Source organism: Octopus bimaculoides, chromosome 8 (genome assembly GCF_046866305.1).
Source record: "Octopus bimaculoides isolate indiv1 chromosome 8, ASM4686630v1, whole genome shotgun sequence".
In the NCBI taxonomy this organism is placed as follows: domain Eukaryota; kingdom Metazoa; phylum Mollusca; class Cephalopoda; order Octopoda; family Octopodidae; genus Octopus; species Octopus bimaculoides.
The window spans coordinates 14,482,771-14,500,603 of record NC_142935.1 but is presented as its reverse complement, the minus strand read 5'-3'; the positions used below and the strand labels follow the sequence as shown (position 1 = coordinate 14,500,603).

Below are 17,833 nucleotides of genomic sequence, written 5' to 3'. Positions count from 1 at the left end.
TAGATGTGGCAAGGTTTAACATCAGGATGTTGGACCTCACAAAGTATATGATGAGGGAATGCAACTATGCTGGAGCAAACACATCCAACCTATGCCAGCAATAAAAAATAAAATGTAAAGCGATGATGATGTTCATGGACATTTTCCCTGTGTTCTGCAAGCAGTTATAAACAAGTAGATGTTTAGGATAGACTAAAATAAATTAATGTAGACAATCCTCAAGAGAGATACTAACCGTTAGTTAACAATTGAACGAATGAATGAATATATGCCAATCCTTGTAGCTGAAGGCTGGTTGGGGTCAACCACCACTGAGGTTTCAGCTGCAGTCAACCATTAGTATTTTTTATAATAACAAACTGTGCTTTCTTTATTATTGCCTGTACTAGTTTAAAGACAATGTTCTCCTCCATTTTTTTATTGCGAGTATTTGCTTTCTCCACACATTTATATATATAGGGATAATTTTTGAACAGCTTTCAGGATGAAAAGCAAGACTTGTCAAAGGGTTGGGGAGTTCAGGAGAGTAAACAGTCATCCAGTATAGTCAAGGGTGCTCACTAGTAGTAGTGAAGACAATCCATCTCAGAGGAGAAAACCTCTGAATTAAAAACCGTTTAGTGAAGACTTGCAACTAGCTGATACTATTTTATACAGAACATATGGTGACACGAAGATGGGTGACTGACAATAATATATATATAGGTGTGAAATTGTGATGATCTTTTAGACATTGACTGATGAGGAATAAGCTAAGAATTTTCTGTTTGTTATGTTTTTATAATATTTCCATTTGTTGTATTTTTATTAAATTATATATGACTTTGGGATCAAGGCAAAATGGGTGCCCAGAATTAGACAGGCTTGGAGAAGAAGGGTGTGGAAGCTTAAAGACCCTGCAAACGGACAGAGACTTAGAGACAAGTTACTTGAAGCATTTAACGAAATAGAAGGGGATATAGCATCATACAACGTGGAAGACAACTGGAGATTTCTGCGGGACAACCTGTTGAAAGCCACCGACCAGATTTGTGGGTGGTGTAAGGTCCCCTCCCAACCCAGAGTAACGTGGTGGTGGAACAAGGAGGTAGACAGGGCTATTAGACAAAAGAAACAAGCTTGGAAGGACTGGAAGAACAGTGGTAGCAGGGAATTGTACCAATGTGCCAGAAGGGAGGCTAGGCGACAGGTTTATTTAGCCAGAGGGGAAGCAGATAAGGAAAGATTTGCCAATGTTCTGCGCCGTGAGGACCAAAGACTCGAGGTATTTCGGGTTGCAAGACAGTGTAGGAGAGAGAATAGTGATGTTGTAGGAGAGAAATGTGTTCGCATGGATGATGGTACGCTTGCATTAAATGAGGATGCAAAGAAAGAGGTCTGGAGATGCCACTACGATAGATTGCTTAATAAAGAGAATGAATGGGAGAAAGAGAGCCTGCCTTATGTCGACCCAATAGAGGGACCAGCTATCCGAGTTGATAGTACCAGGGTAGATAAAGCAATTAAGAGTATGAAGACCGGGAAAGCCCCCGGCCCATCAGGAATCACTGCAGAGATGCTCAAAATATCTGGCAGTGTTGGCTATAGCCTAGTCACCCGTATTACGAACCAGGTGATACACGAAGGAGTCATACCCTATGACTGGTGTAGCAGCATCATAGTCAACTGCTACAAAGGTAAAGGGGACGCTTTAGATACAAATAATTACAGAGGCATCAAGCTGTTAGATCAGGTTATGAAAGTTACAGAGAGGGTCATAGCCCAACTAATTAGGGAGCGAATCAATTTAGATGAGATGCAGTTTGGGTTCGTGCCAGGTAAAAGCACTACTGATGCCTTATTTCTAGTGAGACAGTTGCAAGAGAAATACCTAGCCAAGGATAAACCTCTGTACCTGGCTTTCGTTGACATGGAGAAAGCCTTTGACAGGGTCCCCCGATCCCTTATCTGGTGGTCAATGAGGAAACTTGGGATAGAAGAATGGCTAGTGAGAGCTGTGCGAGCCATGTACAGAGATGCGGCCAGTAAGGTGAGGGTTGGAAATGAGTACAGCAATGAATTCCGGGTAGAGGTAGGGGTCCACCAAGGTTCCGTCCTCAGCCCCCTATTATTTACCATAGTCCTCCAGGCAATCACAGAGGAGTTCAAGACAGGTTGCCCCTGGGAGCTCCTCTATGCTGATGACCTTGCCCTAATTGCGGAGTCACTATCAGAACTAGAGGAGAAGTTTCAGGTGTGGAAGCAAGGTCTAGAATTGAAGGGCCTTAGAGTCAACCTAGCTAAAACCAAAATCCTAATAAGTAGGAAGGTAGATAAAACACAAACCCCTCTAGGTAGATGGCCCTGCTCAGTATGTAGAAAAGGAGTAGGTAGTAACTCTATAAGATGTACCCGGTGCAAGCTATGGACACATAAGAGGTGCAGCAACATCAAAGGCAGGTTAACTAGCAAGTTAGTTTTTGTTTGTGGCAGATGTTCAGGTGCAATAAAGACTGCAAACAAACAGGAAACAACTTCTATCTCATTCCAGGGTGAAAAACTAGAGGTAGTCGATAGCTTCCGCTATCTGGGCGACCAAGTTAGTAGTGGGGGTGGGTGCGCTGAAAGTGTAGCTGCTAGAATAAGAATAGCCTGGGCAAAGTTTAGAGAGCTCTTACCCCTGCTGGCGACAAAGGGACTCTCACTCAGAGTAAAAGGCAGACTGTATGACGCATGCGTACGAACAACCATGCTACATGGCAGTGAAACATGGGCTGTAACTGCTGAGGACATACGTAAGCTCGCAAGGAATGAAGCCAGTATGCTCCGTTGGATGTGTAATGTCAATGTGAATACCCGTCAGAGTGTAAGTATCTTGAGAGAAAAGCTGAACATTAGAAGCATCAGTTGTGGCGTGCAAGAGAGACGATTGCGCTGGTATGGACATGTGGTGAGAATGGAGGAGGATAGCTGCGTGAAAAAGTGCCACACCCTAACAGTTGAGGGAACCCGTGGAAGAGGTAGGCCCAGGAAGACCTGGGCTGAGGTGGTGAGGCAAGACCTTCGTACATTGGGCCTCACCGAGGCGATGACTACGGACCGAGACCTTTGGAAATGGGCTGTGCGTGAGAAGACCCGGCAAGCCAAGTAAGATCGTTGCCAGTGCCCCTGGACTGGTTCTTGTGCGGGTGGCACATGAGATGCACCATTTTGAGCGTGGCCGTTGCCAGTACCGCCTGACTGGCTCCTGTAGGATTTTCGAGCGAGATCGTTGCCAGTGCCCCTGGACTGGCTTGTGCGGGTGGCACATAAAAGACACCATTTCGAGCGTGGCCGTTTTCGTGCGGGTGACACGTAAAAGCACCCACTACACTCTCTGAGTGGTTGGCGTTAGGAAGGGCATCCAGCTGTAGAAACTCTGCCAAATCAGACTGGAGCCTGGTGTTGCCATCCGGTTTCACCAGTCCTCAGTCAAATCGTCCAACCCATGCTAGCATGGAAAGCGGACGTTAAACGATGATGATGATGATGAACTTAAAAACATATAAATAATTTATATTATTATATTCAATAATAAATAAATTACTTACATACCTACATTAATGCAAAATGCAAAAAATACATTTTTTATGAGTACTACCGGATTACTTGAATCCGTATATTGTGACTTGCGTGTGTATGTGAGTGTGTGTGTATATATTAGGACATAAAATAACTCTTTCAGTATAGTGAACAAATTCACAATACCCTTCAATTACTTGCCTACTACTGCTCATAATGTATCTACTGTTATTACAATAGTCCTCTGAATTTTCTAAGTGTAAATCTCCCCAGCCTAGACACACTTATCTCATCACCTCTCCTCTTCTAATCATTCCTCATTGAATCTCTGTAATCGGAGATCACCCAGGGCTATGCAACAACTGACCATATTTTTTACTCAACAACTAACTTTCAAATGTTCAAACCAAATGTTAACTATTTAGCTCACCAAACTATTTCATTTTCCTGTCTATGACAGCAAGGAATCTTCCACAGGCTAAATTATTTTAAATTCATTCTATACATAATGAATTGACAGAAAAATTTTATAGAAAATATTGGAGAATTACAAGCAAATCAATAGAGTTAGCTTGACTTACAAACTTAGTTAATTCTTCAGCTTATAACAGTAATAAATTTATTGAAAAAAATTATACAAAGGATTTTCACTACGTAGCAAAAAGAGCTCTTTTGCAATAGAAATAAAGCAAAAATCTAAATTAAAAACTAGTTATTTACAGGTGAAATGAAGATTACACAAGTATTGGGGGAGGGGGATTATTCTATACCTGATATTGTTAAATTTAATAGTTGTTAAATCTATCAACTTTTTAGAACATAAACCAAAGAAACAAACAAAAAAATATTTGCATGAAATTTTGATCTCAACAACAAACAACTATTTTTTCTGGTTCAGACTTCTCTACTCTATTTACAGATGATATTTTCTACAGGTACTCAAACGGAACAAAATATATAAGCTAATTCTTTTTTCCTTTAGATCTTAAGAATCACTCTACATTTCTTCACACACAAAACATCTTAATAAAACATCATGATATCAAGGTTTCATAAATATTTGTCCTAACAAAGTTTTCAAATGAAATGGTGTGGGTTGATGAAAGCATTGATATGAACTAGAGCATGATTTTTATCTCATCAGTGAAAGAATAAATGTGTTATGATACATAATTTACCATGACAATTATTACTAAAATTCATTTATGTAAGTTGTATAATGTTCATAGTAAAATATACCTACATTTATTTTGCTTTAGAACAAGTGTATTTCAATAAACCTGCTCACAAACAAAATTTAGACTGCTGTAATTATTATAATTTTTTTTTTGAAAGCAAGTGAAATAAAACTGAAAATGTAAGAAATTTGAATCAATGGATTAGATTAGTAATTCAATTATTAAAATTTTGACATGGGAATGAGACTTACCCCCAAGACAGTATCAATATGCAGCCAATAAAGTTCCTATTGAAGTAGCTAACAATCTAATAGCCAAAAACTGGTACTGACACAGCTGTCTTTGCTGTAGGACATTTATTGATCTGAATCAACAAGTAGGCAATTATACTTTTCCACACATGCAAATGTATCTGTAATTGTACAAAGACAAAAAACAAAAACACATACACACACACACATGTACATTAAATACACACACAAAGAATGAAATATAAAAAGATAGAAATAATAGTAAATATTTTTTGTTTTTCTATATATTTCTAATAATTTCATATAAATATTTTTAGTCAATTTGATATGGCAGAGAATAATGACAAGCCTATTCCAAGTTAACACTACACTTGTCACTATGTACCTGTCTATAACACTGTAAATAGATGATTACTCATTAGTTCTAAGCAGACACATCTGCTGCCCTTAGTCTGAAAGTCTTTGGAGTTAAATGGAACAAGTTTTATCAAGTTGTTTTTTTTTTAGTATTCATCTTCAACATTATACAAAAACATTGTAGTTGTCATCATCATCAACATCACCATGTTAACATCTATTTTCTATGTTGGTAAAGATTGAAAAAGTCTGCAACATAACATTTATTCCATATTTCAATCATACATTGTCTCATCTGAGGTCTAATGTTATTAAGTTTGACTTTAACTGTTTCATTTGAAGACTGTTTTAAATAGATGCATTAAGAATGCTTACAGTCGGAAAAACGATATATGAAAATATATGTTAAAGCACTTATAGATCAAAGAACAGTGACTGACAAAACTATTCTCAAGGAACAGAATAGCAGGTGTGATCAATTATCTTAGAAGCTAACAGAGTGATTCACTATTGGAAGCATAGAAAAATATAGTGCCCTGCTCCTTGAAAATATTATGGCCAATGTAGGCAACTCCTTTATACGAAGGGTTTTAAAACAGCAGTAAGAGTAAGGTGCTTATTATATGTGAGCAGACAACTGACTCAGTGAGCTGGGATTATCTTTTAGGCTGGTTGTAGTGGCTTAGTAGTAAGAATATTTGGTTTATGATCATAAGGTTGAATTTGATTCCCGGCAGCACATTGTGTCCTTGAGCAAGACACTTTATTTCATATTGCTCTGGTCCACTCAGCTGGCAAAAATGAGTAGTACCTGTATTTCAAAGGGCCAGCTTTGTCATATTCTGTGTCATGCTGAATCTCCTTGAGAACTACATTATCACTAGCGATAATTTAGCAAGAGGCAACACGAGATGAAATAGACTTTACTTTAATATTTGAAACTATTATCCTTGCATTTACCTCTGCAACAGTTGAAGCATGATTATGGATCCCAATCTTCTTAAGTTCTTTATAATTTTCATCTGTTTGAAGTCTCGCCTCACACACACGATTTTTGCACCTTCTGTATATCTTCAATCCATCTGCATTCTGCTTATTTTTTGTGTATATATAATTTTCTTGATTGATCACTTTGATTTTTCCTTTCTCTAAAGTTATGATCCTGCAGGTAGTCAGGTTGATGGGTAGGCGTATTGAATAAATTTAATTTGATTTGCTTGAAAATCTTTGTTCATAAACTGTTCAGCGCAAATACTTAAGAGAGAGAGATAGAGAGAGAGTGAGATAGAGAGAGAGTGAGATAGAGAGAGAGTGAGATAGAGAGAGAGTGAGATAGAGAGAGAGTGAGATAGAGAGAGAGTGAGATAGAGAGAGAGTGAGATAGAGAGAGAGTGAGATAGAGAGAGAGTGAGATAGAGAGAGAGTGAGATAGAGAGAGAGTGAGATAGAGAGAGAGTGAGATAGAGAGAGAGTGAGATAGAGAGAGAGTGAGATAGAGAGAGAGTGAGATAGAGAGAGAGAGTGAGATAGAGAGAGAGAGTGGGGAATAAAGAAAGGAAAAATATATCTAAAACTGTCCAACAATTTTAATCCTAAAGGGATTGTTCTGAACTTTCCCTTGAAAATCAGAGTATTTTTGAGACAAATTGGCCAGTGATGAATTGACCTGGGGATGAATTAATCAATGATGAATTGACCAGGGACTTATTAACCAACGATGAAATAACTGGGGATGAACTGTCCTAGCACCTTTGCCATCATAACCAATGGAATGCCAATTTAAGTTAAGTTTTAATATTTATATGAAATAACAAATAGGAAATGAAATTAATCAAGAAGCTTGAGATTTCCCAAAGACACAAATATAATAAATGAAGGAAAATTGCTCAACTAGAAATCAAAATCTAAATTTTCGAAGAGATTAAGGATCTATTCCATCTTATTCCATCTCAATCACAGATTTAAAAAAAATTTTTTAACTAAACAGTTTGAAACTTTGAATACTGGTAGAATTTTTCACATAGAACATAGTTTACTCTGAACGTTTTTGACAAAACTTCGTATTTTAGAAGTTATTTCATGTTAAAGTTGTCGTATGTAGGTAATTTCAACCAATCGACAATGTGTATTAGGTTGAAAAAAAGCTACTGCTGTTTACAATAGTAATCAAAGAGGAACAACTTCCAGGTCATCTCTCCTAAATGTCACCACTCTGTTCGAAGACCTATAGAGCAATGAGTCCGCAGCTAGCTTTTTTGTTGTCGACGTATATGTAGTTTTAAAATGCCTTATTTCACAGCTATGAGATGTATTGTTATTGTCATGATTTTATCTTACTATAATCAACAACAAACACATTTCGTCAATATAAAAGTCTTTATTAGATAAAAAATAACATTATCAAAACATGAAGGTAATACAAAACAAACAGCAGCTTATACACCAGAAAATATGGTAATTGTAGTGACAGTGACAAGTTCGCTTGCTGGTTGCTAGTTGACAGTGTAGAAGGGAGGGAAAAGAGTACGGAATGCATGGTGCTGACTAGAAAGGAAAAAAGGATAAGGGTGGCATATTCTTTGCTTGCTGTACGAAAAGTTTCCTAGTAACACAAAACTGTATGAATATTTGTTACAGATCAATCACCAAAATTGACAGATATATGGAGTAGAAGTTTTGTATGTTCACCATAATGCCAAAAAAGACATCTCTAATCACAAACTCAATGAGCTAGTTACCTAGTCTGATACAAAATGGCTTCAATTGGGAATTGGAAGCAATTTGTCAACTTAGCCAGCCTAAACCAAGAGAATAACAATAATTAATTTTACATGAGATCAAAACTTCAGACTTACATACAAAAAAAAAATAAAACTTTGGAATTTATGTTTTCATCAAGGGCATTATCAACATAGGGGAAGTGAGCAAATAGATTAAAGCCCCTCATTGGCTGCAGCAGGTTTATTTCATTATAACTTCAACATTTTTATACAGAGTAGTAGTAGCAGTAGTAGCAGCAGCAACAGCAGCAGTGGTGGCTGTAGCAGCAATGTTAGTGCCATCTTAATAGGAAATACATCAAAAGAAATTCAAATGTTCTCCTTCGATCAATATTAAACCACTGGGAATTTTCATAAGAATTTTTGACACATTCACAACAGTGTACAGTAAATTTAAGACAGACTACAATGTTGTGAACATATTTACTAATAGAGTTGACCTAGTAATGCAAAGAACAACATATCTAGTCTGGAGTTAATTAAAATGTGAATAAGAATTAAACAATGAGATGCCTGAGATACTCCTAACATTGTAATAGGAAGCAACACTGGCATAAATATTGAAAGCAGTTGTAAGTCTAAATGAGTATCAAGATATTTTGTAGTAGGAACAAAATGTAAGATTTTTACCAGATTTAATAAAATAACTATTGATCGGTATTGTCTAGAATTATCCCCCACTCCACCCCACCCCATTTTTCTCAAGCTCTGGGTCTCATAAGGTTGGTTACTCAGTGGCTGTAGTAAGAGACCAAAATCACAACATTCCCCTTGAACAGGATGCTGGTCTATTGCTGGGTTTAAGGCATGCAATTTTGAGGGTAGGGTACAAGTCATTTACATCGACTCCATTACTTGACTGGTACTTTATTTTATCAATAAAAAGTAAAGTTGACCTCAGTAAGATTTGAACTCAGAATATGAAGAGCTGGATGAAATGCTGCCAAGCATTTTGTCAAGCATGCTAATGATTCTACCAGCTTACTACATTGTCCAGAACCTTACAAGTATTTAAGAAATATTCTTTTCTACTCTAGGCACAAGGCCTGAAATTATGGGGAAGGGGACCAGTCGATTAGATCAACCCTATTACGCAACTGGTACTTAATTTATCGACCCCGAAAGGATGAAAGGCAAAGTCGACCTCAGCAGAATTTGAACTCAGACATTTAAGGAATATTGTGATGTCAGTTTTAGTTCATTATACCTAAAGTAATAGGAATCTATCTGCCCCTTAGTTTCAGAGGGAGAGAGTAGAGAGAGAGAGTGTGGGGGGGGGGGGGAGCAAATCTGCTACTTTGTCAACTAGCAAGACACACAAATGAGAAGAAAAATCAGTAGCTTTCATTCTGCTATGCTGGTTTTATTTCTTAATCAAACTTCATTTAAATGTTTGATTCTGACTAATGATATTAAATGACACAAGCACTAAATCTTCAAAAGCAACCAATGTCTTGTGTCTGAATTTGGTAGACGGAAACTGTGTGTGTGTGTATGTGTGTGTCTTTGTGTTTGTCCCCCATCACCACTTGATAACCAGTGTTCGTTTGCTTACATTCCCATAATTTAGTGGTTAGGCAAAAGAGACTGGTAATTCTATTGGTCTCTTTCACTGAACCACTAAGTTATGGGAATATAAACAAATGAACATTGGTTGTCAAGTGGTGATCACACACATACGACAGTACTAGACTTAAATACTGTTGTTAATTTGTGTGACTAAAAGTCTTTAAGGCAGTGTCCCAGCATGGCTGCAATCCAATGACTGATACAAGTGAAAGACAAAAGATAAAAAAATGACTTCAAAAAATGACCCACTGTGAATGGCATTTTTTCAGTGCGTGCATGCATGTGTGTGTGTGTGTGTGTGTGTGTGTGTGTGTGTGTGTGTGTGTGTGTGTGTGTGTGTGTGTGTGTGTGTGTGTGTGTGTGTGTGTGTGTGTGTGTGTGCGTGCGTGCGTGCGTGCGTGCGTGCGTGCGTGTGTGTAAGCACTTTGAAGTAAAAATATAGACAAAAGAGAATATACATTACAGTATCTCAACCAACAACAATATCAAAAGTGACAGAGAGATCAATCAATAAAAGAATTGCTTCTAGTTTGTTGCTAATAGCAACAGTTAAGTCAATATCGTGAATTTCAGAAGGATTTCAGTATGATGATACTTATAGTAGCAAAATTACATATCAACATGTTGCTGTTGTTAAGATGCCTATTTAAGCATATTCAAGTTAGCAACAATGTACTTATGAAGGATAAGCTTAAAACTGACAGGAGATATCATGGTGAAGAACAGCTTTCTGAAAAACCTGTTTGCAATCAATACTGGAAACAGATGAGCATAGGCATGGCTGAGTGGTTAAAAAACTTGCTTTATAACCATATGGTTCCAATTTGATACCACTGCATGGTATCTTGGGCAAGTGTCTTTTGCCACAGCTTTAAATTAACCAATATCTTACGAGTGAAATTTGGTAGACAGAAACAGTGCAAAAGCTCGGTATATACATGGCTGTGTGGTTAAGAAGTTTGATTCCAAGCACATGGTTTTAGGTTCAACTCATTGCATTGTATCTTTGGCAAGTGTTTTCTACTGTAGTCCCAGACTGATCAAGGCCTTGTGAGTGGATTTTCAAACAGAGAAATTGAAAGAAGCTTATCGTCTGTGTGTCTTTAGTTTGACCTTGCAATGATAGTTATAAAAAAGAGTTTTACCATCATACAAATAGTGTCGTTCATTTCTAATCTTCCATGAAAACATGTCCAGTCAGTAAGAAATATTACTTTGTTTGGGGTGAGGGTTGATGACAGGAAAACTACTGAGCCATAGAAAATCTGCCTCAAATTTAGTTTGACCCATGCCAATATAGCGAAGTGAATGTTAAAACAACTATGACAATGATTAAGTTCATATTAAAGGTGGCACAAGCACTTCCATATACATGCATTCACACAAGAACTTTGGCCCACCAAATCCAATCAGAAGGCTTCAGTCAACCCAAGGATAATCCAGGAGACATTTGCCCAGGTGCCACACAGTGGGATTGAAACAAAAACCATGTAGTTTATAAGCAAGCTTTTTAACCACACAACAATGCCTATGCTTTATATATATATATATATATATATATATATATATATATATATATATATATATATATATATATATATATATATATATATCATTCATTATCATCATCCTTGATTAATGTCCACTGTCCATGCTAGCATGGGTGGGACAGTTTCCCAAGAGCTGGCCAGGCAAAAGCCTGCACCAGACTTCTGTAACTGTTTTGACAAGACTTTTACAGCTGGATGTCCTTCCTAATACCAACCACCCAGTAGAGAGGACTTAGTGCTTTTACGTGGTACAAGCACAGGCGAGGTCAGTTTTGGCAAGGTTTTTACAGCTGGATGCCCTTCCAAACACCAACCACTTTACAGTGTGGACTGGGTGCTTTTAAGTGTCACCTGCACTGACAGGGTCACCAAGTACTTCCAAGACAAGAAAAAAAAAACTTTCAAGAGAGGAGAAGGCATTGGAGGAGGTGATCTTGTGTCAGATGATGTGACACAAGGTTGTAGTGAGACAGAAATAGGTGTCTTGCTGTAGGGGAAATACAAGGTTAAGGGAGAGAGAGAGAGAGAGAGAGAGAGAGAGAGAGAGAGAGAGAGAGAGAGAGAGAGAGAGAGAGAGAGAGAGAGAGAGAGAGAGAAGAGAGAGAGAGAAAGAGAGAGAGAAAGAGAGAGAGAGAGAGAGAAAGAGAGAGAGAGAGAGAGAGAAAGAGAGAGAGAGAGAGAGAGAGAGAGAGAGAGAGAGAGAGAGATCAGAAATGCCTTCAGTTTTGATAAGATATACCGACAGATTAAAGGTATGGCTATGGGTACAAAATTTGCACTCTTATATGCCAACCAAGTCATGGGTTATCTAGAAGATAGACTTTATGAAGAAGTAGGAAAAACCTTTGATCACAACTTCAAAGAAAAAAATGAAGACCTACAAACATTTCACAACACCCTTGATACACTGCACCCATCTATCAAATTCACAACAGAAACCAGCTACAATGAACTACCATTCCTAGAAATTCACATCAAAATACACAACTCCACTTTCACAATAGACATATTTTACAAAAAATAGACACACCAATATTTAAATTTCTACTCTTGTCATCCCTCACACATCAAAAGGGACATCCCATACAGTATGGCAAGACATATCTGCACCATAGTAACTGACCCACAAAGACACCAAATTAGACTTGATGAACTCAAAAGTTTCTTACAAGAACAAAATTACCCTGTGAAACTTATAAATAATGGAATCTCAAAGGCAATGAAATTAGACATCACACAACTTAGGACTCCAAAAGAAAAAAGCAAGGAACATACTATTCCATTTATTAACACATACAATCCTGGAACAACCAATATTTTTCACGTTATACACTCAAACCTACCAATACTCTTACAGAGCTCCAAAATGAGAAAACTGATAGACAAAAACTACCTGCGAAATAGTAAAACGCCAGGAAAAAAACTTAAAAAACAAATTACAAAGAGTAAAATTCACATCAGAGAATGAAACAGTATTCTCCGTAAAGGAATGTGGAGATAGAAGATGTGGAATATGCAACAACAACAATAACTACAAATATATAGATGGGGACACCCACATAAAATTCAAAGTAAATGCAGATATCCTAGCCTTAACCACTGGTTTTGTCAATAGCCGCACACCAGGTTGAGAGCTTACAGTGAGCTCTGTTTGATTCTTTAAGTCCCTCTTGTCAATGTAGATTAGTGAATGTTGAAAACATTAGTGAAGAAAAAAACCTAGTGATCTTTGAACCAAATCTTTTGCCACAGTTCTTCTGCACTGAGTGAGACCCTCCTTCATCAAACTCATTATAGAAATGCAATGAACCACTAACTGTCCCATAGGAAAATCTGTAACCAATGATTTTATTGTTTACAAATTGCAATGTAAATTAAATAAATAAATCAATGATGATAGAGATACATTAACCAGGTTTTGACAACTGTATGTCAATTTGTTAGTGAAAGCAATTATCTTTCTTACACATAAGAACATCCTAAATACTAAATGATAGCTGCAAACAGATACATTTTGAAAATTGATAAATAAGAAATTAAGATGAAATAACATTTAAAAGATTTTGTTTCAATGTAGAAATCTATTTTCAGGCTCAGTGGGATATATTCAGAATAATTGGATTCTTAATAGTAAAATTATTCGTGTTTAGTATCTTTAAATTGGAACTAAATAGGATTCTTTTTTTTTAAACTTTACATGAGTAATATTATTTTCTCTTGTTAAGCTGGCATGGCTAATTTAATTGATATACCACCTTACCAGTACAATATGTGCCTGCATAGCAAAATCATACCTAGTAAATTTAAAATCAGAATGTAGATAGATAAGAAGATTAAATAGCAAAAGCTGTTTAGTCAAGCAGTCTAATCATTGCTGCTAATTTTCTCAGATCTCAATACAAATACCACTAACACCTTTGAAAATAAGTTGCTCCTAAAAATCAAATCAATCCTATATTTATCAAAATTCAATCTTATGAATGAGCCAAGGTATTTTTACTTTTATGTCTGTTTTGGATGATGTTATTTGTTGGATCAGACAATGGTATCAACACTAACCCATTATAAAGGATTTTGACTTATTTATAAAAATTCAACTGCAACAAGTAAAGTGACAATTTTCTCAGAAATGCAAGGCAAAAATTATGACAGGTTTTGTCATCAAAAAGCCAAAAATAAAACTTTATTTATTCAGCTATTATACAATGGGAATATAAAAAAGACATCTATACCATAAATAGTGGTGAAAACAAAAGAATCAGCTAGTTTTTCTTCTTTTTCTTTGTTCTTGTGTGTACCAGATAGGAAACATTGGTGTCTACAGCATATTGTGAAATGAAGAACCATGATAGTGGTGAGGCAAAAGTCCTTGGGTGATTAAAAGACAATGGGACATTGTGGTTTGTGAGAAGAAGAGCTATGACTGTGTTTGTGAGAAATTTATTGAAGTGACTTACATCTCTTGTGAAAACAACCAACACCAGGGTCATGGATGCTTTTAGTAGAGTCTACTTTGTTACAAACATTCAGACTAAGTTTCCAGTTTTAGAGTAACTCAATACCTTGATGTGTTGCTCCCTACAGTGTCTTCTTTGTGTAGGGTACAGATGGAAGTGGTTCTCTAGCATAGGTTCACTGCCAGATAAGATAGAGGCCTAGATCTACAAGTAGTGCTGCCTTCAGAGGTTGCCTTATTTGCTGGTACACCCACCCACAGCTACTTTCATCTGAACAACTTACAGAGACCAAAGTAGTGGCTAGCAGCATCCATGTCAGATTTTACCAGAAGAATCAGACATGATGCAAAGATCATGTTTGCTACTCTCCCTTCTTTGACTAATCCATACAGAAAGAATATCACAGAAACTGGTTGGTTTAATGGTAATAATGCTTGCAGAATTTCAAAACTTATTTACTGTAAAAATCTTCTATAAATCGATACCTTGACCAAGTTAAAAAATTAAAAAAAAACAAGAAAGCAAAGATGGTTTGCTGAAAAAAATTAACCACTCAGTTTTCCTATGCAACAATAATAATTTCTACATATTAATTCTAGTATATTTATATTCAACTATACATTTTCACCTATCTATTGATCATTTAATAACAATGTGCCTTACAATTCTTAGCTGTATATGAATCTAATGTATATAGATTAATTGCTGGTACAAATATAGAGTTAAGTATTCTAGTGTAAGGTAATATATTTTTTGACAACACACTGTTCAGTTCATCTAAGCCCATTGGAGCCAACTGTTTCTTGTCTTGTTACCACTACTACTACATGTCCTAGCTGTCATTTCTTGGACACTGTGATGATAGCCTCTGTACACATCTGAAAACTGAATATCCTTCTCTTTTACCTTCCCTCCAATCACACTTCATGTAAATCTTATAACGCTTCACAACTTCTGCTTTCCACACTATCAACCTGTAACTGACCAGTATCACCTTGTCTCACAACAGGGATAAAAAAATTAAAAAATCACCACAACATTTCGACTAAAACCTCTCTAGTTCTAACCATAACTAGTCAAGTATCTTCAAACACTCATCAGAGATGGCATAAATGGTCCTTTATCTCAAAAACTACCACCAGAATCAACCTGAAATCACAGTACCAAATTGCTGAAAACTTCAGTTGTACCACCACCAATCCTCATCTAATGCATTGCATGCAAGCTCTACACTGCATTATATATTATACATAGGTAAAACAGGATACTGATGATGATATTTGGTTACCACCACTCTATCTCTCCTTCCACTTTTGTTCGTTCTTCAGTTTCAGTGCCATCATAAATGTTGTTTTTAACTTCTCTCTCTCCCCACCCCACCCCACCAAAAAAAGACCTTTGCTCGAAACATTAGTTTTCTTGTTTCTCCACATTGAAATGTGTGAAATGTATTAACCCTTTCGCATTCAGATTTCTCTGTGAAATACAATCCTTGTTTATTCGCACATAAAACAGGTAGAATATTTGGGCTAGATACGACCAGCTTAAATGCTAAAGAATTAGGATTTTGCTAATGCTGACAAACCACTAGTTTCCATGGACTAGTTATATTTACTGTATTTAATACATTCTTATAATCATTTTTTGTAGACAGTAGTTAAACATTTGGGGTGAGTTTTTATGAAGATCGTAATTTTATGAACTATTAACCGCTACTTAAGAGGGCTTATATATACTTAGATATATACTTAAGAGGGTTTATATATAATGGCTATATCTATACACTAAAAATGAGGTTAATAGTCTGGATGTAATTAAAACTCCTTTCCTATCCATTATGTTCTTGCCAGAACAATTTAAATTAAATATTAATTTAGGCACAGGTATGGCTATGTGGTAATAAGTTTGCTTCTCAACCATACTATTCTAGATTCGATCCCATTAGGTAGCACCTTAGACAAGTGTCTTCTAGTATAGTTCCAGGTCCACCAAAGCCTTGTGAATAGATTTGGTAGATGGAAACTGAAAGAAACCTATTGTACAGGGTGGCCCAAAAGTAGGTGTACAGTTATTCAACTATCTCTTTCATATTCATATATTAACAGTTTAGATCTTAATTATGAAAAAATATGAAACCATTATTCTATGGTAATTTAGTTAATTTTGTCATGCTCCCTTTTCAGTTTGTAAGATAGAAATTTAAATGTAATAAAATGTTTTAAAAGAAATTTAAAGTGCCTACATGATAACTGTAAACCTACTTTTGGGCCATCCTGTATATATATATATATGAATATGTGTGTGTGTGTGTGTGTGTGTGTGTGTGTGTGTGTGTGTGTGTGTGTGTGTGTGTGTGTGTGTGTGTGTGTGTGTGTGTGTGCGTGCGCGCTATTGTCTCCATGCTTTGACTTCATGTGATAGTTGTAAACAAGTGTCACCATCATGCAAGTAGTGCCCTTCATTTCCAATATTCTGAGAAAACATATCTGGTCATGGGGAAATATTACCTTACTTGGAAACAAGTGAAGGTTGGCAACAGGAAGGGCATCTGGTCATAAAAAAGCTGCCTCAACAAATTCCATTCAACCCACGTAAGCATGGAAAAGTGGATGTTAAAACGATGATGATGATGATTAATTCCACTACTTCACCTACTTATTTCAATACCTCAGTCTAGGAACAGTTAAAAAGATTATAAGTAAAAAGGAAAAAAATGTGCCCTGGATTCAGAGTATAAACACTTTTGCATAGTATGTTGATTACTGTAACCAAGAAGATGTGTCTTTAATATTTGAAAGTCCAAATGAAATTATTATTATTACTATTATTATTATTACTATTATTATTATTATTATTACTATTATTATTATTATTATTACTATTATTATCTATATTATTCTCTTACATAGAATTTTACAGTCATTAGTCATTCTTCCTAGCCTGAACCAAGTCAAAACACAAATTATCATATAAAAACACTTTGAAATATGCTGATTCTCTGAATACAACGTATATATTTGGTGTAAATTTTCAATAAATTGGCATTATCCTTATGTTATCAACATAAAATTGTTAGAAATAATATTAGATTTTCAGAAACAAAATTTTCAGATACAAAATAAAACAAATTGTTAACATGGTTTACTAGATTGCTTCTAAGTGTCCACTTCATTTCAACCAACATTACAAGACATTGTTTGAGAAATAAAAATGACACCTACACATTTAACAGGTTGCTTAGTAACTAATGCAAATGCCAGGAATTTTGTTTGAATATAATAAATTTCTTTCCATACATTATAGATAATCTACTTGAAACACTGCCTTCTTTTACGTTGTTATATGTATGAAATACAAAAATCTTGTGATTTTTAAAACCAAAAACGTAAAAACAGAAAAGAGTTAACCAATTCATTTTCAACTAATTTACACCTTTAAACTGTATCTTTACAAAATAAATGCATAATTGACTGTAATCCAATCATAAAATTGTTCTTTTTGTTTGTTTTATTTTTTAGCAGTGTGTCTGCCCTTGAGCAAAGCAAAATGGTTTCCTGGCCTCTGTTCTACAGAATTTAAAAAGGTAGAAAGTAAACAGTAATATGCAGTCAACTGTGGAGTATTGCCTCCAACATTCCGACAGACAAAAGA

The 17,833-nt window shown here is 36.0% G+C and overlaps 1 protein-coding gene across 8 annotated transcripts in view; it reads right to left on the bottom strand.

Annotated features, from left to right (window-relative positions):
- Positions 1-17,833, bottom strand: part of LOC106879196 (ras-related protein Rab-3) — a 243,662-nt gene that overhangs the window by 137,447 nt on the left and 88,382 nt on the right. The window contains exon 1 of one of the 8 annotated variants that reach the window (XM_089356104.1): positions 4,970-5,130. The exons of 6 other annotated variants lie outside the window; for them this stretch is intronic. The gene's annotated coding sequence lies outside the window, so the exon portion shown is untranslated. Of the gene's footprint in view, positions 1-4,969; positions 5,131-17,833 lie in introns of those variants that run through there. One more of the 8 variants, XM_089356108.1, reaches the window with a different exon arrangement.